Source organism: Pseudorca crassidens, chromosome 6 (assembly GCF_039906515.1).
Source record: "Pseudorca crassidens isolate mPseCra1 chromosome 6, mPseCra1.hap1, whole genome shotgun sequence".
In the NCBI taxonomy this organism is placed as follows: domain Eukaryota; kingdom Metazoa; phylum Chordata; class Mammalia; order Artiodactyla; family Delphinidae; genus Pseudorca; species Pseudorca crassidens.
The window spans coordinates 125351379-125375610 of NC_090301.1; the positions used below are offsets into that span (position 1 = coordinate 125351379).

General features: G+C 48.5%; 1 long non-coding RNA gene across 1 annotated transcript in view; it reads left to right on the top strand.

Annotated features, from left to right (window-relative positions):
* The window catches only part of LOC137225927 (uncharacterized), a 39936-nt gene extending 32312 nt beyond the window's left edge, over positions 1 to 7624 (top strand). The window contains exons 6-7 of the long non-coding RNA XR_010944093.1: positions 1984 to 2111; positions 6701 to 7624. This is a non-coding gene — a long non-coding RNA (uncharacterized lncRNA). The remainder of the gene's footprint in view (positions 1 to 1983; positions 2112 to 6700) is intronic.
* The last annotated feature ends 16608 nt before the right edge of the window (positions 7625 to 24232 follow it).

The window sequence follows — 24232 nt, forward strand, 5'->3', positions numbered from 1 at the left end:
TCTGTGACAGACATTGGAAGGGAGTGGTCCCAGGACCACAAGTCCTCATGTCTCTCCCTGCCTCAGGGATGCAGGAGTTGAGCTTCAAAATGCTTCCAGTGCCTGCCCTGGGCTTAGATGTGGGAAGGAGGGCTGGCGGTAGGAACCACCACCAATGTAACAACAGTACAGTGCTGGAATTTTGGATGCAAAATGTCACAGCTGTAATGGACCTGGCATCTCCTCATTCAGGAAGCTGATTTCATCAACTCCTAGGCGGGGGTCAGAAGGGGCGCCTTGTGTGAAGTTTGAAAATAGATATTGACGCCTTCAACCTAGAGCCCTGGGGAGGGCGTTGGCGGGTATTTGCATGGGCCAGCTCTGGGCAGCTGGCGAGGCCAGGAGGGGAGCCCAGGTGGGCTCTGTTTGTATTTATGGGATCTGATCTTTAAAATAAATCATCATGAGTCTTATTGATGCATAAATTCATGAAGTAGGCCTCCATTTCGAGTTGACGCTGTGCCAGGCCCTGTGTTGGGAGGCTGGAAGGAAACACAGGGGTCCCCACCTCTGTGAAGCTCTCTCTGGGAGCTGGAAGACACTTTAGGTTAGAAAGAGCTGGACAGAGCCTGCAGGGAGGGGATTGTGGGCAGGCCCAGGAGCAGCCCGTGTGGGAGGAAGGCCAGGGGGCTTGAGGGAGTGCAGGCTCCAGGAGTGTGTGTGTGTGTGTGTGTGTGTGTGTGTGTGTGTGTGTGCGCGCGCGCGTGCGCACACACACAAACGCTCTGGCGGGCCTTGTTTGCCGTACGAGTGTGCATGTGTGTCCAGAAGGACCTTGGTGACCTGCAAGATGGCCAGGCTGGTCTCCTGTGGGTGGGCCGGTCACTGAGGTAGTGACAGGGTCAGACTGGCTGGGCCGGAGGGCAGAGCAATGGCAGAGGGCGTGAACTTGAGTCAAGGCTACATGTGGGTCTGGGCTGTGCCAGTTGAGACCCACCGCTGGGCCACCCTGGACCTGGGCAGCATGGGCCGTCCAGTTTCTGATGAGTGTGGAATCAGTTCCTCCCTGATTCTGGAAGCAGGACCGAGCCAAGTTGTAGAGGGCAGGGGACAGGACAGGCTGACGCAGAGTGATGGAAGGGACCGGCCCAGGACTGTTCTTTGCAAACAGGCTTATTCCTCATAGGGAACCGCAGGGCCCCAGGGCCCCAGGGGTGGCCCAGCAGGGAAAAGCAATCACCAAGTCAATGAACCCAGGTCTCTGGTTCGATACCTGCTGTGAGGGATACACATTATTTTTAGCTTTAAGGAGGCCCTTTGCTTTGAAAAGGGCCAGCTTTTGAAAGGACCGCGTGGAAAGAGTCAGAGGCAATGGAAAAGGCAAGCTTAAAAATGCACACTTGCACGCCGAGATCCAAACACACTTCTCCAGGATGGAGTGAATTCAATATAGGAAGAGACTCTCACTCAAAGAAGTAATTAGATTTGGAGGATAGAGAGATAAATCTGGGCCCAAGGAAAGATAATTATGTTAGCTTTTGTATAACACAATTTATGTTTACTTAAAAAAATAAATGACAATTCGTTTCTTTGTGGATATTTGTATCTTCTCATATTTGGGGCTCCGCCATTGTCTGCACAACCCCCGAGGCAGTGTGGTGGAGCCGTAAAAAACATCAGGGAGGATTCAGACTCATTTCTAGTCCTGCTGTCTGACCCTGGGCAAGCCTCTTCACCTTTCTCAGCCTCGGTTTCCCTGCTGCTTAAAGGAGGGGTTGCACTAGATAATCTCTAAACGTGTGGCCTGGTTCAAAGATGAAATAGGCCACGTGCAGGAAGCACCGGATGTGTGTAGAATGGTACCTGGCCGTGCTTTGCCGTAGAATTGACATAAAGGACAAACATAAACATCAAATAAAATAGGAATAGAAAAGCGATACTAAAATCTTTTAATCTCAAAAGTTTGCATCTCCTGAATTTCTAGTTCTTTTTTTTTTTTTTAAGAAAATCTGCTGTCAAATCCCAGCATGATTCACTTCTTGATTTTCCCCTATGCCTGACTTCAATACCAAGCTCTGCTTTCTACAAAAGCCCGGAGGCATGAAGTGGATTAGCTCTTGGAAAACTGGGAGGTGAGTCTATTTTTTGACTGATTATAAAAGTCGTATATTTTAATAGGGAAATTTTTTAAAGGACAGAAAAACCTGAAGAAGAAAACAAGAATTGTCTGTAACATTACTATCCAGAGGAAAGTGTGGTTAATATTTTATGTGCTTCTTTTTAAACTTTTCTGTGGCATATAAGTTCAAATACAGACATCTTAAAATAGCAGAAAACTACAAATACAACAAGCACTATACATCCACCATATTGAATTAACAACTGTCAATATAGATCAAATTTATCACGTTTATTTTACTTTCCAAAGAATTAAAAAGCAGCGTATAGTTGACATCGCCTTGACCCCTACCTCGGGCTCATTGCAACAAGTACCGTAATTCTATGAGTATCTTTTCAATCTGTTTTTGGGGGGCTTGTATATTATGTACTGGTATCTGTGAATAATTTAGAATATTGTTTCCTATGCTTCAAAAAATGCATATAAATAATATACAAAAGTTTTGTTTTGCAACTCTTCGTGATTAAACACTGTGTTTTTGAGAAATGTCAATGGTGACATAGAGATCTAGTTATATTTAAGTGCTGAATAGCATTTTATTGAATAAGTATTCCGTGTTTTATTCATCCATTCTGTGACTGGTTTGGGTGTTTACATATGTATGTATGTTATTTTTTACTGTTATGCTTTTTTCAAGAAATATTTCATGATGAAAATTGCCTTGTATCATTGACAATTCTTAAAAACATTGGTTTTGAATGTTGAATATTATTCCATTTAATGGATGCAGTAAAATTTATTTAACCATTAAAGGTGTGGTCTAGCGTCGTTCAGGAGAATCATTGAGCTGTCTAATATCGTGGACCCACATGAATAAATTTGAATTTGAAGGAATCCATGACATCTATGGGATTTGGGCTGACTTAAATACATTTCCAGCTTTGCCTTTTACAAGCTGGGTGAATTTAGCAAGTTCCTTAACTTCTGGGAGCCTCCAAGTTCCCACCTGGACCGGGGGGGCCATAATAATATAATCAGTTCCCAGGGCTCTGGGGAATATTGCAGGCATGGTGCCAGGCATATCACCCACCAGCACTGCTCATCACAAATAGGGTTGTTATTGAGAGTTGTTGAGAATTAGGTTTCCTCTCTGGAACTAGTTTTCTCTTGGGAACCTTGAAGTTACAGGTGCTTTGTTCTGGGGATATACACGTAGCCTAGTCCAAAGTTTTCAAACTGCAAGGTGCACAAGCATCTCCTGAGGGGCTCATTGAAATGCAGATTCTGATGGATAGGTCTGGGGCTCCGGAGAGCCTGCATTTCTAAGCAGCCCTGTGGGTGGGTGATGCTTGCTGAAGCTGCTGGACTGGTCAGCAGAGAGGGTTTGACCACGTGGTCCTCTTCCACTGGCTCACTCTCCCTGGGCTCGGTGTTCTTCCACATCTGTGGGCGGCTGCACGTGGGTGGGGGCTGTGGTTGGCTGAAGCCACAAGAAGACCCTCCCTCCCTTCTCTCCTCCCTTCGGGGAGGGGGTGGTCTGGGGACCTTCCTGTGCCTTAGAGTTGCTGAGGAGTGCACGTGGTGATAATGAAGTCCTAAAGAAAAGCTCCTTTTCCTTTTCTCTGTAATACCCCTAAATCAATTCGGTTTTGCAATCAGGGATACAAAGTGGAAAAAAAATATTGCCTCGATTAGGTGGTGTGTCATCCTGTTGTCAGTTATGAATAGTTAATTTTACTTAACTGAATGGGCTCAGTAAACATTTTGGTATTATTTAATAACCTGAAGGTTTTTTGACCACTAATTAAACATAAAAGAACAAATCTAACCTACGGATCAAGGATGACGACTGTGCTAACAAGATGTTACAACATCCATATAAAAATAAGAGATTCAGGGCTTCCTTGGTGGCACAGTGGTTGAGAATCTTCCTGCTAATGCAGGGGACATGGGTTCAAGCCCTGGCCTGGGAAGATCCCACATGCTGTGGAGCAACTGGGCCCGTGAGCCACAACTACTGAGCCTGCGTGTCTGGAGCCTGTGCTCCGCAACAAGAGAGGCCGTGATAGTGAGAGGCCCACGCATCGCGATGAAGAGTGACACCCGCTTGCCACAATCAGAGAAAGCCCTCACACAGAAACGAAGGCCCAACACAGCAAAAATTAATTAATTAAAAACCAAACCAAACCAAACCAAAAAACATGCCAGGGAATCCTAAAGACCTTCTAATTGATAATAAAGAGAACTTTAAAAAAAATAAAAAAATAAGAGATTCAGTCAGCCAGAGAACAAAATCCTTGCTGTCTGCATCTGCTGGAGGGGGTGGGGAAGGGAGTTTGCTTCCTCACTTTCTCCCCCTCGCCTTCCATCCACAGACACCCTTTCCCCAATTGTTGCATGGTTGCCAGCTGGCCAGAGGCAGAGAAATGAGAAGTGAATCCTGCAGTCTGCACTCCATCCCCTCCTGTCCCTGCTCCTCTGGAGATCCAGGTGGCCGGGACCCCGGGCAGAACCATGGCCCTCCTCTATGACCCCCACCCCCACCCCCATCACCATCTGTCCCCATCCCTCCTGGACCCTGTTCCTGAGCTGTTTCTTGTTGTAACCCTGCAGGTCTTCCATCCCCTTTGCTCTCCTTCTTTACTGTGTTAATTGAGAACACCAAGACTCTCCTTCGTCTTCGGGTCCCTTCCCCCTCCTGCTTCTCCCTGACCACACTCAGCCTCATCCCTTCATCCTCCCAAGAGGACGAGAGCTCCCATCTCCACTCAAGGCCACATGTCTTGGCCCCTCCCCTGATGCTCGTGAGTATGTACTTAACGTCTATTCTCTCCGCTCCACCACACCCTGTGAGCTCCGGAAGGTCACTCACTGATTTCTTATTCAAGGCTTATTCTTAGTCAAGAATTTCTTATTCTGATCCTCATGCCCAAGTGGCCTTCAATAAATATTTGTTAGGTGAATGAGTACTCTCAACCCTCAAATCCATATTGTTACATCTGGCCTCTTCTCGACGGCTCATATACCAGTTGGCATCCATGAGACGTGCCACAAGCAGCCCAGACCCAAGGTGTACACAACTGAAGCCATTGTCTTCTTTCTTCAGTTGGCATGAGTCCACTGTCCTCACTGCTTCATTATAGAAATCTGGACTTACGATTGGCTTTCATTATAGAAATCTGGACTTACGATTGGCTTTCATTATAGAAATCTGGACTTACGATTGGTTTTCATTATAGAAATCTGGACTTACGATTGGCTTTCATTATGGAAATCTGGACTTACGATTGGCTTTCATTATGGAAATCTGGACTTACGATTGGCTTTCATTATAGAAATCTGGACTTATGATTGGTTTTCATTATAGAAATCTGGACTTACGATTGGCTTTCTCTTAACTGAATGAGTGTCCTGAGACTCAGGCCCACTCCATGCCCCACCAATTTACTTCCGGTCTGTTCCCTCCCCTAGGACTCAGTGATGGGTCCCAGACTAGCCTTGAACCCAGAACCTGGTTCACAGAGCCAAGGCGTGGTCATTAGCAGCCATGCTTCAGCCACAAGACCTCAGGGAAAGCCAGGGTCAGGTGCCCACCCAAACTCCACATCGCTGTCTTGCCAAATAAATGAAGAGGGCAGGTGGATTCCCCCTCCATCATGGTATCCAGGTCTCCTCAGTGCCAGCAATAATTTGGCAAGTAAAAATTCCAAGGTCGCTCTATTATTTATAGTAGGAGCTTCATCTATTCTAGACACCTCTGCAAATTGAAACATGAATTCCACCAATTAAAAGAAAATAAAGATCACAAAAACATTACACAAAAGCTGTCTGCAAAAGGACATAAATAGTGTAGTCTCTGAGACAGAGAAGCTGCCCCACTCTTCCATAATACTTAATAGTGAGGAATGTCCAATGCTCTAAGGCAAATAAACTCACTCCCTCAAAACTTAAACTCAGTACAAAGATCAGCGTTCATCCCATCTCCATCCAGAGCCCCTTCAGCCTCAGTTCAGGTGCTTAGAATCTGGTTTTCCCTTTTCTTTTGGATTTTTCCCCTTGAGAATGTCCCCTAATTTCTTACAAACTCAACTGTCCATTTAAAAGGATATCACCTCTCCCTTTCTCAACATTTCTAAGTACTTTATATAGCAGGATGATTTTTCTAGTTCACTAAAGTATTCTTAAATGTAAGCATGGATTAGATCGCAGATATAAGTACAATAAATAAATCTGATTGACAGACAAAAAAAACAACAACACTTAAACTCAGGACGAGGAGTGGATGGGTAGAGGATCCCAGACTCCAGTTCTGGACCATTATCAGAAAGAGCTTCAGAAATACGAAAAAGAATATTATATATCTGGCTGAATGTGTAAGCTCAGTCCCCAAATTTAACGAAGATCAATTAAAGCCACCCATAGAACCATTAATCAAGTCCAAGAAAATAGACAGGGTTTGGGGAACCAGCATTCTCCGTTGGAGACAGCCTAAACTCACGCTCTTGCTTTGCCAGGGAAAAAGCTATTGATAAATGATTCGGGCTGATGACTTCGCAAGGCAAAGGCACCTGCTTTTACTTTTTACATGTTCTCTCATTTCAGCTCCTTGGCTCGAGGCTCCCACAAGAGCCCGTTTTGTGTCTGAACTGACGAGATGGTGAATCAAGGAATCCTGCTGCGCCAGGAACCACCCCGTGTTCCACAGAGAGCGCAGTGCTCTCATAATCTAAATGGTGGGCTCCATGCAGGGAGCCCTGCAGACACAGCTTAGCTTCCCCAAGGGTCAAGTGAGGAGGGAAGGGCTTTCAAAGGTTTGCTGCATCGGCTGTCAGCTGCAAGCTCCTTTGTTTCGGCAGGGCCAGGAGAGCACTGCCGGAGGCCAAGCTCTCCTAACTCAAGCTCAGGCTCCCACTTTGGTGCCAGTTCCAATCACAGGGGGCACGGGGTGGCCAGGAGCTGTGGCTGCCAAGGTTGGGCAGCAACCAGAACTTGGGGTGTGGAAGAGTGGTTGTTGAGAGCCTTCTGGACGGCACTGTGGGCCACTTTCTTTCTTTCTTTGGGCAGTTCTCTGCTTTTACTGTCACATCTCCCTTGGCCCAGGTACGAAGAAGAAAAGGTTGCCCACCATTCCAGTTCTACAAGGATCAAGGCATCCTCTACTGCTGTCACCCACCCCAGGACAGTGCGCCCTGAGGGGGATTCAGGATAGAGCTAATCAGGGAGTACTCTGTGCTTTGGATGAATGGGGCCCCTAGCTAGCTAGATGCATACCTCAGGAAGAATTTCAATGACCCCAGATCTTATATCTTCCCGGACATAGAAAAACACTAAAATCATTAACTTGAGATGTCTGTTCTTTGTGATTAGCAGTTGTCTTTTTATGCTAGACTGCATGTTTTTCTCAGCAAAAAAGTTCATATATGTCCTGGCTCCTTCCAGGAGCCTTCTGCTTCCTCTTTGGGGCAGTTCCTCAGAGCTACTGAGAGACTGTCTCCCAGGTTGTAGTCCTCAGTAAGGTCTCCAAATAAAACTTAACTCACTGCTCTCGCGTTGTGTGTTTTTCTCAGTCGACACTGGAACACCCGCCCTTTACTCTGAGCTAGGCCACCCCGCTCCAGTGCCCACTACCTCACTTTCTTCCTCAGCTTCCTCCCGTCACTGACCTCATAAAGCAACACTCTGCCCAAAGGGCTGCAGTCTGAGCAGACTCAGAGTTGTCCGTGAGGACGCAGTTTAATGCTGAGGCAGGAGATAGATGGGCCCCAGGCTGAACATTTTCTCCCCTGTGGACAGAAACTCCATAAAAGCAGGATGATGGAGGAGGCTGGGTCCTGCCCAGATAAGAGATAAAAGACCACATATTCCTCATTCTTGAAATCAAGGAGACCTCCCCGACTATACATGTGCAGAAAGGCTCCTTGGAGGTCCAAAAGGGGGGGAGGGTGCCACCCCATAGTAGGTGATGTCAACCTTCCCACAGTCCTCTTCACTAGAATCCATCTTGGCTAAGACATGTACACACAAACAGGGAAGGACCCTGAGATGTACCAAATACGGACTCAGAACCATGCAAAGCAAGATGACTGGTCAAAGGAAACCCAGAAGAAATGCCCCATATAAATGATCCAAACTGCCACGAGGGTGCAACTCTCTCTGAGCCTGCCCGTGTGTCTACCCACACATACCCTTTTTCCTCCTAATAAACACTTTACTGGCTTCATTACTTTCTGTCTCTATGTGGAAATTCATTTCTTCACAGCTGAGAGACCAGGGCCTTGTCACTGGCCACTGGTCCCTGGTGGTCTGGTGGCTAGGACTCAGTGCCCTCACTGCCACTGCCTGACCTCCGTCTCTGGCCAGGAACAGGAATCCTGCTTCAAGCCACGGCAGGCCAAGGCCACTCGAGATCAATGCCACCTCTCGGGACTTCGTGCCCTACCTTGGCCAGTTAGGCCCTTGGGCCATGGCTGCAGCAGCATCACACCTACCCTTCTGCAGTGCTCTGCTTGTCAACCTTGCCATGGCATGTTGAATCGTCTCCTTTACCAAACTGGAGGCTCTGTGAGGTCAGTGACCTGCTTCTAGCAGCATCACGGTGGGCAGGGCCCCCCAGCCTGATCCCTCAGTTTCCTTCGCCTGTGTGTTACTACCCCAAACGTGTTCTGTGGTGTGGGAGACTGTGCTCACTCTCTTGCTTGCCAGGGGGACTACCTACCATGGCAGGCGGTCATGTTAGGTAGTCAGGCGTACCCAGAGCCGTGTGTCTCACGTGGGGCCCAGGGAGGTCTCTTGGTCACATAAATACATAGGACTTTAGGACCAACAGCGGGTCAATGGCACTAGGAAGTCAAGACCCTGGGACCCTGGGGGGGTGACTCTTTCAATACAGAAGGCGGGGAGGAGTTGAGTTACTGCCCTTGGCCTCTGGGTGGAAAGGCTCATGCTGGCGGGGGCGGGGGGGGGGGGTGGGGGGATGTGGAGGTGTTTGAGCTGCACCTGGATCATCCCGCCATGACGCACTGCTAAGGCCCTTTTCACGGCTGCTCGAGATGGGGCTCTGTCTCTGTTCTGTCCCATTGATTTATTTGCCTGTTTATGACAACACCATACTGTCTTCAGATTACCGTAGTTTAGAGTAAGTCTTGAAATCAGGGAGTATTTGTTACCTGACTTTGTCCTTCTTTCCAAAATCATTTTGGATATCCTAGGTCCTTTGCTTTTATGCATGAATTTTATAATCAGTTTGTCAATAGGTACACAAATCCTGTTGAGATTTTGATTGGGATTATGTTGGATTAATTTGGAGAGAACAGATATCTGAATGATATTGAGACTTCTGATGCATGAATATGATATATGTCTCCTTTAAATTCTCTCAACGTTTCATACTTTCCAAATCTTTTTGTCAGATTTATCCCCAAGTGCTTAATATTTTCTGATGCTATTATAAGTGGTATTTTAAAAATCTCAATTTATGACTTTGTATTGTTAGTATATGGAAGTGAAATTGATTGGTTTTTTTTTTTGGTATATTGCTGTTGTGACCTACAAATGTATTAAGCTCACTTCTTATCTAGTAATTAAAAAAAAATTCCATTAGATTTTCTACATAGATAATCATGTCATCTGTGAATAGAAATAATTTTACTTCTTCTTTTCCAATCTGGATGCTTTTTTTTTTTTCCCCATTGTACTGACTTGAGCCTCCAGTGCAAAGTTGATAGAAATAGTGAGAATGAATATCCTTGTCTACTTCCTGATTCAGGGGGAATGTATTCAGTTATTCTCCACTGAATATGATGTTTTTGTAGGATTTTTGTGTATACCTTTTATCAGGTTGAAGAAGCTCCCTTCTTTCTATTCATGCCTTGCTGAGTGGTTCTTTTTTTTTTAATCGGGAATGAATGTTAGATCATTTCAAATGCATCTATTGAGATGAACATATGTTTTTTCTGTTTCAGTTTATTAATATGGAGATTACATTGGTTGAGTTTTGAAGGCTATACCAATCTTGTATTCCTGGGATAAACCCCACTTGGTCATGATATGTTATTCTTTTTATATATTGTTGGATTTGATTTACTAAAATTTTGTTAAGAATTTTTACATCTATATTCACAAGGGATACTGAGCTCTAGTTGTATTCTCTTCTAATATCTTTTTGCTGGTTTTATTACGTCAGGGTAATGCTGGCTTTATACAATCAATTGGGAAGTACTCCCTTCTCAGTTTTCTGGAATAATTTGTGTAGAACTGGTATTATTTTTTCCTTCAGTTTTGGGCAGAAGTTATTAGTGAATCCATCTGGGCCTGGAGTTTTCTCTGTGGAAAAGCTTTAACTACAAATCTCTTTTCTTAATAGATATAAGGGTAAATAAATTATCGAATTCTTTTTGAGTGAACTTTGGTAGTTTGTTTCTTTCAAGAAATTTTTCCATTTCATCTACATTTTCAAATTTATTGGCTAATTTAGAAAATGGCTTTCTGTAACAAATTACCATGGCTTAAAACAACAGAAATGTGTTGTCTCTCAGTTCTGGAGGCTAGGAGTCCAAAATCAAAGTGTCGGCAGGGTTGGTTCCTTGCAGCGGCTCTGAAGGAGAATCTGTGCCATGCCTCTCTCCTAGCTTATGGCGGTTGCTGGCATGCCTGGGCCTTCCTTGACTTATAAGTGCTTTACTTCAATCTCTTCCTTCCACCTACACATGATGTTCTTCCTGTGTGTTTCTCTGTGTCCAAATTCCCCTTTTCTTATAGGGACACTGGTGATTGGATTTAGGGCCCAATCCAATCCATTATGACCTTATCTTAACTTGATTACATCTGCAAAGACCTTATTTCCAATAAGGTCACATTGACAAATATCAGGTAGACAGGACTTTTTGAGAACACTATTCAACCAGCACATCCTTATCACACTTCTATTATCTGTAGACTCTATAGAAATGCCTCTTCTCTCACTCATGATTTTGGTAATTTGCAGCTTCTCTTTCTCTCTCTCTTTTTTCTGATAAGTCTGATTAGACATTTAATAACATTATTACTTTTTTTCCAAAGGAAATGGCTTTGGTTTCATAGATTTATTTCTATTGATTTTCTGCTATGTTTTTATCTGATAAGTCTGATTAGACATTTAATAACATTGTTACTTTTTTTCCCAAGGAGATGGCTTTGGTTTCATAGATTTATTTCTATTGATTTTCTGCTGTGTTTTTATATTTCTATTATTTCCTTTCTTCTACTTACTTTGGGTTTAATTTTCTTTTGTTTTCTATCACTTCTATCAGTTTTACATTCATGTAATTTCAAGCTCTGGTGTTTGGGGCATAAATGGGTACAATTTTTATGTCCATGTGATGAAATGATGGCTTTATTATTATGAAATAATCATTTTGACGTATGGTAATATATTTTGCTCTGAAATCTACTTTATCTGATCTTAATATAGCCCCTCCAGCTTTCTTTTGCTTAGTGTTAGCAAGGTTTATCTTTTTTCCATCCTTTTATTTTTAATGTATTTTTCTCTGTGTTTAAAACATATTTCTTGTAGGCAGTATATAAGCGGGTATTGCTTTTGCATCTAGTCTGCCATTTAACTGTGAATATTTATCCATTTATATTTAATGTGATTATAGATTTTATTGTTTATTATATTTTTTATACATCTTTATTGGAGTATAATTGCTTCACAATGCTGTGTTAGTTTCTGTTGTACAACAGTGCGAATCAGCCATATGCATATATGTATCCCCACATCACCTCCGTCTTAAGCTTGCCTCCCACCCTCCCTATCCCACCCCTCTAGGTCGTAGCAAAGCACTGAGGTGATCTCCTTGTGCTCTGCAGCTGCTTCCCACTAGCTAATCTATTTTACATTGGGTAGTGTATATATGTTGATGCTTCTCTCACTTTGCCCCAGCTTCCCCCTCCCTACCCCACATCCTCAAGTCCATTCTCTATGTCTGCATCTTTATTCCTGTGCTGCTACTAGGTTCATCAGTACCACTTATTTATTTAGATTCCATATATATGCATTAGCATACGGTATTTGTTTTTCTCTTTCTGAGTTACTTCACTCTGTATGACAGATTCTAGGTCCATCCACCTCACTACAAATAACTCAGTTTCATTTCTTTTTATGGCTGAGTAATATTCAATTGTATATATGTACCACATCTTCTTTATCCATTCATCTGTCAATGGACATTTAGGTTGGTTCCATGTCCTGGCTATTGTAAATGGTACTGCAATGAACATTGGGGTACATGTCTCTTTTTGAATTATGGTTTCCTCAGGATATATGCCCAGTAGAGGGATTGCTGGGTCACATGGTAGTTCTATTTTTAGTTTTTTAAGGAACCTCCCTACTGTTCTCCATAGTGGCTGTATCAATTTACATTCCCACCAACAGTGCAGGAGGGTTCCCTTTTCACCACACCCTCTCCAGCATTTATTGTTTTTAGATTTTTTGGTAATGGCCATTCTGACTGGTGTGAGGTGATACCTCATTGTAGGTTTTTTTTTTTAATTCTTTTTTTTATTTTTATTTTTTGTGGTACGCGGGCCTCTCACTGCTGTGGCCTCTCCCGTTGCGGAGCACAGGCTCCGGATGCACAGGCTCAGCGGCCATGGCTCACGGGCCCAGCCGCTCCACGGCATGTGGGATCTTCCTGGACCGGGGCACGAACCTGTGTCCCCTGCATCGGCAGGCGGACTCTCAATCACTGCGCACCAGGGAAGCCCTCATTGTAGTTTTGATTTGCATTTCTCTAATGATTAGTGATGTTGAGCATCTTTTCATGTGCCTCTTGGCCATCTGTATGTCTTCTTTGGAGAAATGTCTACTTAGGTCTTCTGCCCATTTTCGGATTGGGTTGTTTGTTTTATTGATATTGAGCTGCATGAGCACTTGTATATTTTGGAGATTAATCCTTTGTCAGTTGCTTCATTTGCAAATATTTTCTCCGATTCTGAGGGTTGTCTTTTCATCTTGTTTATGGTTTCCTTTGCTGTGCAAAAGTTTTTAAGTTTAATTAAGTCGCAGTTTTATGCATAAAATCTGCTTAAAATCTACCTGCAGGAGCTACATGGAGAAGTTCAGATTCACATCCTCTTCAATTTATCCCATCAGAAATATGCTCTCATCTTCCAAAACCCTTGAAACTCTAATTTTGTTACTTGAAAGTCAGAGCATAATTTTTCTATTGAGATTTAAATTTTTCTTTTACCTTTAGTGCAATTAATTTGTCAATGAGTCATGACAAATTCCAATTAGTGGTTTCACTACATGAGTAAAAATGATCACTTTTGTAAATGTTTTATTTACACACTGTAAATATATTTATCTGCTTACTTCTAGTGCACACAAATAGTGCATCATACTTAGGGATGTTGAAAGATCGAATGAGGAATTCCCCAGCAGTTCAGTGGTTGAGACTCTGTGATTCCACTGCAGGGGGCATGGGTTCGATCCCTGGTCGGGGAACTAAGATCCCACAAACTGAGCGGCAAAAAAAAAAAAAAAAAAAAAGCATTGGCTTTTGAATAGGGCACATTAGCTTTTTGGAATCCAGCCATGTCAACCAAGCTCCCCTTTCCTCTTAACCCCCATTTTGTAAACATTAAATAAGATATGTGAAGTACTAGCAAACACTTAGTAGGTGTTAATAACCCTCACTAACCCACCTCTTCCCATCCTCCCTGGAACCTGTCTATTCTCCCCCATTTTATGTAGTTTATTCTAACTGAAATAAGCCGCGACCATCAGGGTCATTCCTGAAATATGTTAAAATCCCTTTATGGGGTGAGCATTGGGTAGGTAGATTAACAATGACTTGTAGTCAGTCCTTTGGGCTGCATTTTGCCATATGGAGTTGTTTTGCTTCAGGGAATACATTTTTCCTAGTGGTGGATCTGAGTCACCAGCACATTTATGGAGTCATAGCTCCTTAGGGTAGCAAAGATCTCAAGGGAGCCAAGAGATGGTACAGCTCTGGCTCCCTATAGAGAAAGGGCTGAGTTGGCAGAGCCTGGGGAGGGAAGGCAACTGGAATGGGGTCACGGCGCTGATTGTGCGAACGCTGGATTTGGTGTTCCTGTCTCCTGGTTTCTGACGCTGTGCTTTTTCTTCTGCTGTGAGGAGTTCCACCCTCGCAGAGAAGTGTTTCACACAAGTGACAGGGATTATTAGAATCATCTGAGTTTCCTCTGGACTGTGACTCAAGTCGTGGGGGACTCAAAATGCTTTTAGCATCATCTCAATTCTGTTGGCAGCAAAGAGAACAAACAGAATCACCCAATTGTGTCCATTCTCTTCTCACGTGTGAGACAAAGCCTGCCAAGTTAAATTACGCCCTTAGTCCCTGCTGCTATGAATTCATAGTTCAATGTCTCCTTTCCCCTTCATTAAAAAAAAAAAAAAAAAAAACCAAAAAAACCCCACATGTTCTCTATTAACAAAAATGTAAAAGCCAGAGAATTAGAAAGAGGAATTTTAAAATTCCCGTAGTCCCTCCTGCCAAAGACTATCACAGTGAACATTTTGGGATACTTTTCGGAATTAAAAAAAAAAAAATCTAGTTATGATTTTATTGCTTTCTGCTTTTCATATAAAATTTCATATTCTGCATTTTTTCTACATTATAACAGAAGTCTTTTCCATAGTTATTATAACTTCATAAAAATAATTTTAGTGGCCGCAGCGTGTCTTATTCAGGCAATTTAGTAGGTTACTTAACTGATTGGACATTTAGCTTTTAATGTAACTGAACTCTAGAACTGAAATTAATAGAAAAAGTTTTAGTATATTTCATACTGTTTTCAATCTTAAAACAATACATGAACATTATAAAAACATAGACAAAGAGAAAGGCTCAAATCCAAGAGAACAGAAAATAAAAAGCAAAATTCTTCACCTGGCCTATTTCAGCACACACTTTGTAGCCCATCACCCTCTTTTAACCACTTATGATTTTTGTTTCTCTGGAAATTTCCTCTCCGACTCTAAATAAGGGTTGTCAAGCATTCTAAACCTTTTCCTAGTAATTTAGTCCGAGTATTGAGTAACAGCAAAAGTTATGTCCAACTAGCAAAGTACCCTACTAAATTGCCTAGATAAGTATTATGCAGCCACTAAAGTTATTTTTAGAAAGACTTTCTAATAAACCAAGCATGCTTCTCTTCTTGATTTGTCAACTAAAAAGCATATACCTAGTCTTCAGTGTTACACTGAGGAATTTAGCTCACTTCAAGTATCCTGTACTCACCTTTGCCTCCTCTCATTTTTTAATATTTATATTTATTACCTGAGATATACTTGTTATTCTGGTAAATTCAATTGATGGACTTATACCTCTATTTCTTGGGCCATCCACTCTGGGAGGATGACTCCTCTCTCACACCTGAGGGAAAAGCTGACACCCCTCTGCTTCTTCCCATCTTCTTGTCCTCTGTCCCACTCTCAATTTCTTCAGGTATTCCACTTCTTCACATGACAGGTTGATAACATTTACATTTTGTTAAGCTTTCAGTGAGGTTGCTCCTGACCTGAGATTGTTTTTGGAGCTGTGGTGACCGGAGTTGCACTAAAATGAAAAATCCAGGAGTCGAAGGACCAATACTGTGCATTTATTTATTTATTTATTTATTTATTTTTGCGGTACGCGGGCCTCTCACTGCTGTGGCTTCTCCCGTTGCGCAGCACAGGCTCTGGACGCGCAGGCTCGGTGGCCATGGATCACGGGCCCAGCCGCTCCGCGGCATGTGGGATCTTCCCGGACCGGGGCACGAACCCGTGTCCCCTGCATCGGCAGGCGGACTCTCAACCACTGCGCCACCAGGGAAGCCCAATGCTGTGCATTTAAAGAGAAGGTGGGGCTTAAGCAAGCCCTCTCCATGACTGCATCCCCTGAGGTGTGTTTGCCCATCACAATGGGTCCAAGAGCAAGAGGGGGAAGCTGGGTGGACAGTGGCTGTGTTCTCCGCTGCCTGTCATTTGGGACTCTCACGCTGGCTGGAGGAAATGTCATTCGCACTAGGATAAGGAAAACACTGGCAGCGGCTCCCTTCCGCCTGCCTTCCCTCCCTGCCGGCGCAGAGGGTCCCTCCTTCTCAGGGGCTGTGCACATGGGCTGGAGGCGTCCTCTGAGCTGGCTGCTCCGCGGGCTGGCTGTTATGTGCCCAGGGGAGAGGCTCAGGGTTTGAGATCCGCAGCACCCTGGTCTGGAGACCAGAAGAGTAACGCCTCCCTCTGACAGCTCACATGGGGGATGTGTGTGGGACGTGTCCGGGGTGAAGCCTGGCAAAAAGTTGGGGCTCCTTGTGAGCAGAGCCTGCCCTTCGGCCAGTCCTGGCTCCCACCAGGCCGCAGGGGCGTCCAAGGCTGCTGTCACTGCTCCAGGCCCTGGGATACGGCCGTGATCAGAAGAGAGAAGACCCCCTCTCCTTAGGGTGCTGGGAGTCCTTAAAGGAGGGCAGACAAGAAGCAAAATCAATGCCATCAATTGTGTGGACTATTAGAAGGTGGTGAGTGTGATGCAGAGAAGGTCTGGGAAAGCCGGAGTTGGGAAGCCTGGATCCTGCCCTCCCCAGGGCTCCCACCTCCCTGCTTTCCCAATCCCTCTCTCCTGCATCCGTGCCTCTTCTATTTCCTAATCTTCCCAAGCCCTGCACACGATGCTCCTGGCACTGTCCCGGGGGAGCGATGCTCAGACCGTGGCAATGAGAGGGAGGGAGCGATCGCTGAGCCCTTGTTGGGTGCTGCTGGGCAGGGATGGGGGAGGGAGAGGAGAGGAGGAACGCTGGGCTCCTGCACGAAGGTCTTCCGGAGGGTGACGACGGCAAACCCCTGGCCTCCAGGAAGGTTCCCCTGTGCGTCAGACGACCCTTTCCTCCCTGGTGGGTGCTGGCCGTGGAGAAAGGGTTAGCTGGGGCAGGTCGCCGTGCAGCCGGGGCATGTGCGCTTGCCACCCTCCAGCCTCTCGGCGTTGCTGGGAAGCTGCCGGCACAGGCCTCCCCCGCCACCAGCTTTGTCACTTTAGTCCTCAAATAACCCAGCAAGCCTGGCTGGTGTGGCAGCAAATCCACGTTCCTCCGGTTGCTGTGCCTGGCGCGAGGCTGCTCAGACATTCCGTAGGCGCCAACTGAAGGTGCCAGGCCCTATGGTGAGACCCCGCGCTGCACGCCCCCTGCACAGAGGCCGGTGGTTATAACTGGCACCCCTCATTCCTCACCACCACAGAGGAGACAAGCGTGGGCGCGGGCTCGGAGCACGCCAGGGGAAGATGGGGGGTGGGGACAAGAGGCCACCGGGCAGGGCAGCGTGGTGCCTGCCGGGAGAGCACAGAGCGGGGTCCCGGCACCCGGGCTGGTGGGAATCGGGCTGTTTCCAGGCCAGCTGGGGATGTCTTTTCATTATTCTTTCTCTCAAAATGGAATTATCTTTCGAAATCAATTTTGACCGGCAGCCCAGGCATCTTGCCTGGGCCGTCTGGAGGAACTGGCTTCCTTGCCTACACATACTTTCCTTTCCTTCCAAAGGAAGATGGAGGTAACCTTCTGCTGGTTTGGAAGAAAGTGGGAGAGGAGGGAGGAAGGCAAGTAGGTGAATTTAGAAGACGGGACAGGAAAAGGGGGGGCAGGGGAAGCTGCCATGAAAGCAAGGGGCCGGCAAGCCCGAGGCCAGCACCTTTGCAGCTGGAACTGCAGACCCGCAGTGCTGAGTGCTGGCCCACTTAGCTCTGATTGCAGGGCATCCTGGCCTCCAGGGCCGCCCCGGACAGTGAGTCTGTGGACCCCCAGGAGCCCCTGGGGCGCAGCGCACAGCACAGGCGTCATTGTGAAAACCAGAAGAAGAGTCAAGGTGGAAACCACGGGAAGAGAGCAAAGGGCAGAGAGAGGAAGAGAGTGATGGGCGTTCGATGGGGGAGGGAGGGGTGGTCATGGACAGCAGTCGAGGGGCTACAAGCCAGACAGCAGGATCCCAGGCCCGATTGCCACTGCCGTGCTCAGTTTCCCCATTTGAGAGAGTGAGCTGGCGGGGACCCTTCCCGCCCTTGCTTGGGTGGTCCAGGCAGCAGAGGCTCTGCACTGTCCCTGTCACCCTCTATGGCTATGTGCCCTCCGTCTGCAACAAGGACAGCTGTAGCCACCTGCCCTCACCGTTCTCACTGGGGTTGCTCTGCATAAGCCTCCAGGCCAGGGGGGCTCCTCTCTGCCAGGTGGGCAGCCCGGAAGCTAGAGCTTCTCCTCTGTGGAGGCGCCCAGAGTGGACCAAGCCCCCTGCCCCGGCAGGGCCAGGAGCTGGAAGCACGATGTGGGCAAGTTATTTTACAAAAACAGCAGTGCCACCCTTGCTGGGTCTTGAAGCAAAAATGAGGCAAATCCCGCCCATGTCCCACCTCTGGTGAAGATAGTCCACTGAGTGCTCAGCACAGCGCTCAGTATAGGGTGGACTTCCCAAGGGGAGAGCTAGCACCCCAGTGACCACAAGCTGCTGTGTGTCCGGGGCTGACAGACATCCCACCCCTTAGTTACAGAGCCCTGAGTAGGGGCTGGGCCGGGGAGACACATCCAGCCCCTCGATTGCCTGCTGGCTCCGGCCTCTGGCTCCTACTGTCCCGCAGTCACCTGTGCTCAGCGCGAGCCAGCCACGCCTTGCCCTCTGGGCACACCAGCCAGCCGCTGAGCTCCAACTGCATGGTCCTGGAGAATGGCGGCTTTGGGGAGTGAGGATGACGTGGGCGGACAAGGACGGCTCTGCTGGCCAACGGTTGGGCAGAATGAAGCACACGGGCCTGTGGGGTCAGATAGGAGGGTGTCCAGGTGCGCAGGGCAGAGCGGGACATGAAAGAAATGGGACTGTCATGGGCAAGGGGGACACTGGAACAGCAGGTGCAGAGGCTGGAGGTGAGGCAGAGCGAGACAGAGTTCTGCGGTTGTAGAGTCTGGGGAGAGGATGGATGAGCTGCCAGGGAAGGCGGGGCTCACATCCCAAAGGCAGGGTGGGCGAGCCCGGGGATCTGACTCAGCGCACCGCATGGGGCGGGCCCGGGGGGGAGTGTGCCTGGATGGTAGGCTCTGGAGCTGCTCCGTCCTGGCCCGGCCCCCAGGCCACCTTCAGCTCAGAAGAGAGTGTCTGCCCCTTGCCAACCCCCACGGGGCTCCTCCATGTGTGTGCACTGAGCTGCCTGTCACCATCTGTGCCATCCCCACCCCCCTGGGCTGTGAGTCCCTCTGAATCCCCCCCGCACCTGGCACAGTGGCCCCTCTGATGTGTGTGTGCTGAATGGATCCGCACAGCCATCAAAAACTGAAAACTTTAGGGAAACGTTTCCAAAAGGCAAGAAGGGGCTTCTTTTTCTATCCCCCAATCCACTTTTTTTTTTTTTTAAATAAATTTACTTATTTATTTATTTTTGGCTGAGTTGGGTCTTCGTTGCTGCGCACAGGCTTTCTCTAGTTGCAGCGAGCGGGGGCTACTCTTCGTTGTGGTGCACGGGCTCTAGGCACATGGGCTTCAATAGCTGAGGCTCGCAAGCTCTAGAGTTCAGGCTCAGTAGCTGTGGCTCACGGGCTTAGTTGCTCCGCGGCATGTGGGATCTTCCCGGACCAGGTCTTGAACCAGTGTCCCCTGCATTGGCAGGCGGATTCTTAACCACTGCACCACCAGAGAAGCCCTGTTTTTAATTTTACTTTTTTAATTTAATTAATTTATTTTTTAAAATTTATGTATTTATTTATTTGACTGTGTTGGGCACGTGCAGCACATGGGATCTTCGCTGCGGCATGGGGGCTCTTAGCTGTGGTGCGCAGGCTTCTCTAGTTGCTGCACGGACTTAGTTGCCCCGCCACATGTGGGATCTTAGTTCCCCGACCAGAGATCGAACTCGCATCCCCTGCATTGGAAGGCAGATTCTTAACCACTGGACCACCAGGGAAGTCCCAAAGGGGCTTCTTTTAAGCAAGGAAAATGGGACTTACACAGAATTCTGTCTCCTCTACAAAATTTTATTTAAATGACAAGGAAAGGAGTAAAAAGAGCATAAATTCCCAAGAACAAGAAGAGGCCAGGAAGGACACGATCCTAGGCAAGAGGAGTCTGGCACACTTTGGAAGCCTGCACGTGGATGGAGAAGGGGTAAGTGGCTTTGCAGACCCGAGGAAGCTGAAAGCTGACCATCTGTTATTGGTACAAAACCCCAGAAAAGCTCTAGAGTTGAAGGAGGGGTTTTGGGAGGGACTGGAAACAAGAACTGGATGAAAGTTTAAGGAAAGCCACCCCCATTCGAGGCCTGATAGTGGCCCACCTTGACCGTCCCTTGACCTGGGTCTGCACTGCTCCTATCCCAGAGGGACGGGCTGTGGTTTCTGTGCCCGTGGAGATCTGGGAAGTAAGGCTGAGTGTGGTGAAGTCACCAGAACCTGGTGAAATCTGGGTTGTGGAAGCCAGATTCCTGTCGTCAGGCCCAGGGCAGCCACAGGGAGGTAAGCAAAAACTGGAGGAGAGCGCCCAGGGCTGCCCTGGGGCAGGGACGCTCTGCCCCTGAGAACTCCCTGGTAGCCGAAGCAGCTGTTGGTTAAGGCCTGCACTTTTCCTGGACCGCAGACGGCTTAATCCAGAGGAGTGAGACACGGGCGGGCCCCTTTGCTTTTTACCTCTGCACACAGCTGACTGCCAGAGCGTTTCAGCCGCCCTGGCCTGGCAGCAGCCGCTAAGTTGGTTATGCGAAAGTGCAGAACGCTAACGTTCTTGTGGGATTTTTCAGTAGAGATAAGCATTTGCAGAGATTGACTGCGAAGTAAACTCAGCATTCTCTCAGCTTTACCGCGCCCACGGCCCTCAGACCCAGTCAGTCCACGGTTCCCGCCAGGCAGAACCCGGGTCTGTGCGTGCAGCCACCCCCTCGAAGCAGCGTCTCACGTAAGACGACAAGGTGGGCAGCGTGGAGCTGGCGAGAAGAGGAAAACCGGGCCGTCCTTGAGAGCTCACCTGGCCAGCTGCCCGTTTGGGGAGGCTCAGATGCAAATGTGGTTTCACTGTTTCCAAGGCCAGGAGAGCTCAGGGTGTGGGGGAGGGGAGAGCACCTGCGGTGGATCCGGGATGGCCTGGCTCCCAGGGTCCAGTGGGGGCTCCCTGTACATGCCCATGACCCCCATGGATAATGTCCGGAGAAAAGGAATAGGATCTCTTAGGTGTTAAGTGGATCAGGGAGAACCATCCCCATCCTTCTAGATGCTCAGGTTGGAAGTCTCGGGCCATCTTGCCCCCTCTCCTCTGATCTCCCATATCTGCAAGTACATCCAGAATTGGACCTCTCCTCCCACCTCCCTCATTCGCCCTGGTCCACGTGTCCAGCCACTCCGGCTAAGGTGACTGCCATGGCTGCCCACGCGGCTGTGCTGCTTTCGCTCTGTCCCCTGTGGTCTAAACCTGGCACAGCGGCTGGAGTGACGCTGTTCCACCTTGAGCCACATCGGGGCCCTCTTCTGCTCCCACTTCCTGAGAGAGACCCAAGGTCCTCAAACATGTGAAGACGGCCCTACTGGCCCTCCCTGAAGCCTGGCCCCAGCCTCAGGCCCACCTGCTCACGGTGTCCCAGGGCCTCTGCCCTGGTGGCCCTCTGCCGCGGACATCCACACGCTTGCTTCCTTCTCCCTTTGGGCCTCAGGAGGCACCAGGGGCATCTGCGCCGTTGCCCACCCTGCTTGCCCTCCCCATCACCCACCCTGTGTGTTTTTCTCCACTGCACTTGCTATTGGCTGGCCCGGCTTACATTCATTTGCCTGTTGGCGTTTTCGAGTCTCCCCGCACGGGAACGAGAACAGCACATGAACGAGGACTTGGTTTGTTCAGTCAGCTACTCTATCCCCAGTGCCTGTACCCCACACACCCTGGCCCCGCGGGTCCCCGCTGAGCACTCGCTGTGGGCCACTCTGCAGGCTTCCACACTCATCCACGTGGCAGCCCTGTGAGGTCGCCTACAGCTTGGCGGCTTTACAGTCAAGGCTACTGGGAGGCCCAGCCACACGGCCAGAAAGGCCCTCCCCGCCACGTGCCATTCCTGATTCAAGCCTGGGTTCTGGTTCCTCGGCCAAGCTTCTTAAGCTCTCTTAGCCTCAGTGTTGTCATCTGTAAAAGGGGGCTGATAACCCACTTCCCTCAGTAATAGCAGTGCTAATGGGTGGCATCCAAAGTGGATGGGGCGGTGGGGTCAGCATTCCTTCCTCAGTCCTCAAGGGCCACTGCCCAGGGGGGTCTCTCTTTTGGATTCTGGAGGAACGTTCCCCTGAGCTCTGGGTGCTGGGCGGCTTGACACTCTGCCTTGTAAGTAGCCCTGAACATACCCACCCGTTCACGAATTCGGAGGTGGGTGGACTGCACAATCCATTTCCTACAGGCTCAGAGCTGACCTGCGTTACCTCCCCAGCTCACAGCTGGCAGGGAAGTGAGAGTGAGGAGCTGGCGTCTCCATCACGTGCCCTGTGTGGCTGGCTGACTTCTCCACTTGGCACCTTGGTTTGACTAGCGGAGGACCAGGGGCCGGTGCTAGGGCCTCCCCTGTCCCCTTTGGCCTGCTGGGGAGCTGGGATCCAGGCCCCACTTCCTTCCCGGGGATGGACTGTTTTCCTTGCCCTGCTTAGTGGGGAGGGTCAGAGCCACAGCACTTTACTCAGGAGCGCCCCCCGCACCCCAGGGCATGGAGAGGCTGGCCTTTCGAGAACCTCTATCCTTCCCAAACCTCACTGCATGTTCAGACCGTCCTATCTTAGAGGGGACAGTGAGAACAAAGAGCTCCTGAGCTTCTGCTGACTTAGCTGGCGGGACGGGTCCAGAGTGTCTGCCTGGGAAAAGCAGGGGGCGCTCCACGTTCCGCCGTCCGCCTGTGCTGGCTGGGCTCAGCTGCTTCTTACATGGCATCCCCCCCGCCCCCCACCGCTGCTGTGTACGTGGTGGGACGTTCCACAGCCAGACTGAGCGGGTGTGGCTGGGCGCATTCTCCAAGAGGGGCCGCCCGCCTCCTTTGCTCATCATGGAAGGGACCCCTGTTCTGATTGTGGGATGAATGCAGCCCTGGCCTCTGAGCGTCATAGAAGTTGTTCTGAAATCATGTGGCTTGGGTAAGGGGGGCCTTTTGGCTCCTTTGTCCAGAGCAAGGCGTTATTGATTAGAGAGCCACTGGACTGGAAATCCACTACCTAGAAAACGGACGCAGACACTTCCTGTGTCACCTCATCAAACATCCATCTACTGTCGGCCCATGGGCTCTGTTCCTTAGAGCCTTGTGACACCTGAGAGCATCTTGCAAAGATCCAGGACACCACAGATATGTTTCAGAAAGACTGGAGAAGTGCTAAAAGGGGCAAGTCCAGGCCAGGGAGCCCTGAGCAGCCCAGGGGAGCAGGGAAGTAGGGAGGGCGTGGAATCGGGCTCTAGACCAGGCTTTGTTGGGGCCAGACTCTTAAGGTGTTTTCTCATAGCCTTGCAGCTGGCCACTCTGGTCCTGCGTCTCTTGCTGAGCTCTGGAAGAGGCCATAGTCAATGAGAGAGACAGAGAAACAGAGGGGCAGGTACTGTGCCACGTGATGGAGGCTGTGATGGAAGATCCAGAGTGGAGGGCTGCAAGAGGATGAGGGTTGGGCTGCCCACTCCAGTCTCGGGGAGATCTGGGAGGAGCAGGCCAGGGAGGCTTCCCCGAAGAGTTGACAGCTGAGCATGAGCTGGAACATGACCATGGGTTAGCCCAGCCCAGAGAGGCAGGCAGCAGTGGTGCAGAGCCCAGACAGAGGGAAGATGGGGGCAAAGCCTGGAAGTGCAGTCAGCATGTGTGTGTGTGTGTGTGTGTGTGTGCTCTGGGCAATGAAGAAGGGTGGAATGGAGTTGAGGTGGGAGGAGTCACACAGGGGCTGGAGGAGAGTGTCAATGAGTTTGGACTTTATACTGCAGACAGAGGGGGGCATTGTAGGGGTTCAAGCTGGGCGTGGTAAGGTCAGATTTGAATCTGACAGTGAGGAGTGTGTGAAAACCCAGAAGGAGGCTGTGGCAGCAGCCTCAGCCAGATGGGATGAGGTCCTTGACTGGACACTGAAGGCAATCAGTGTTCTTTGCAGCAGCCGTGGGAATAGAGGACACCAGAA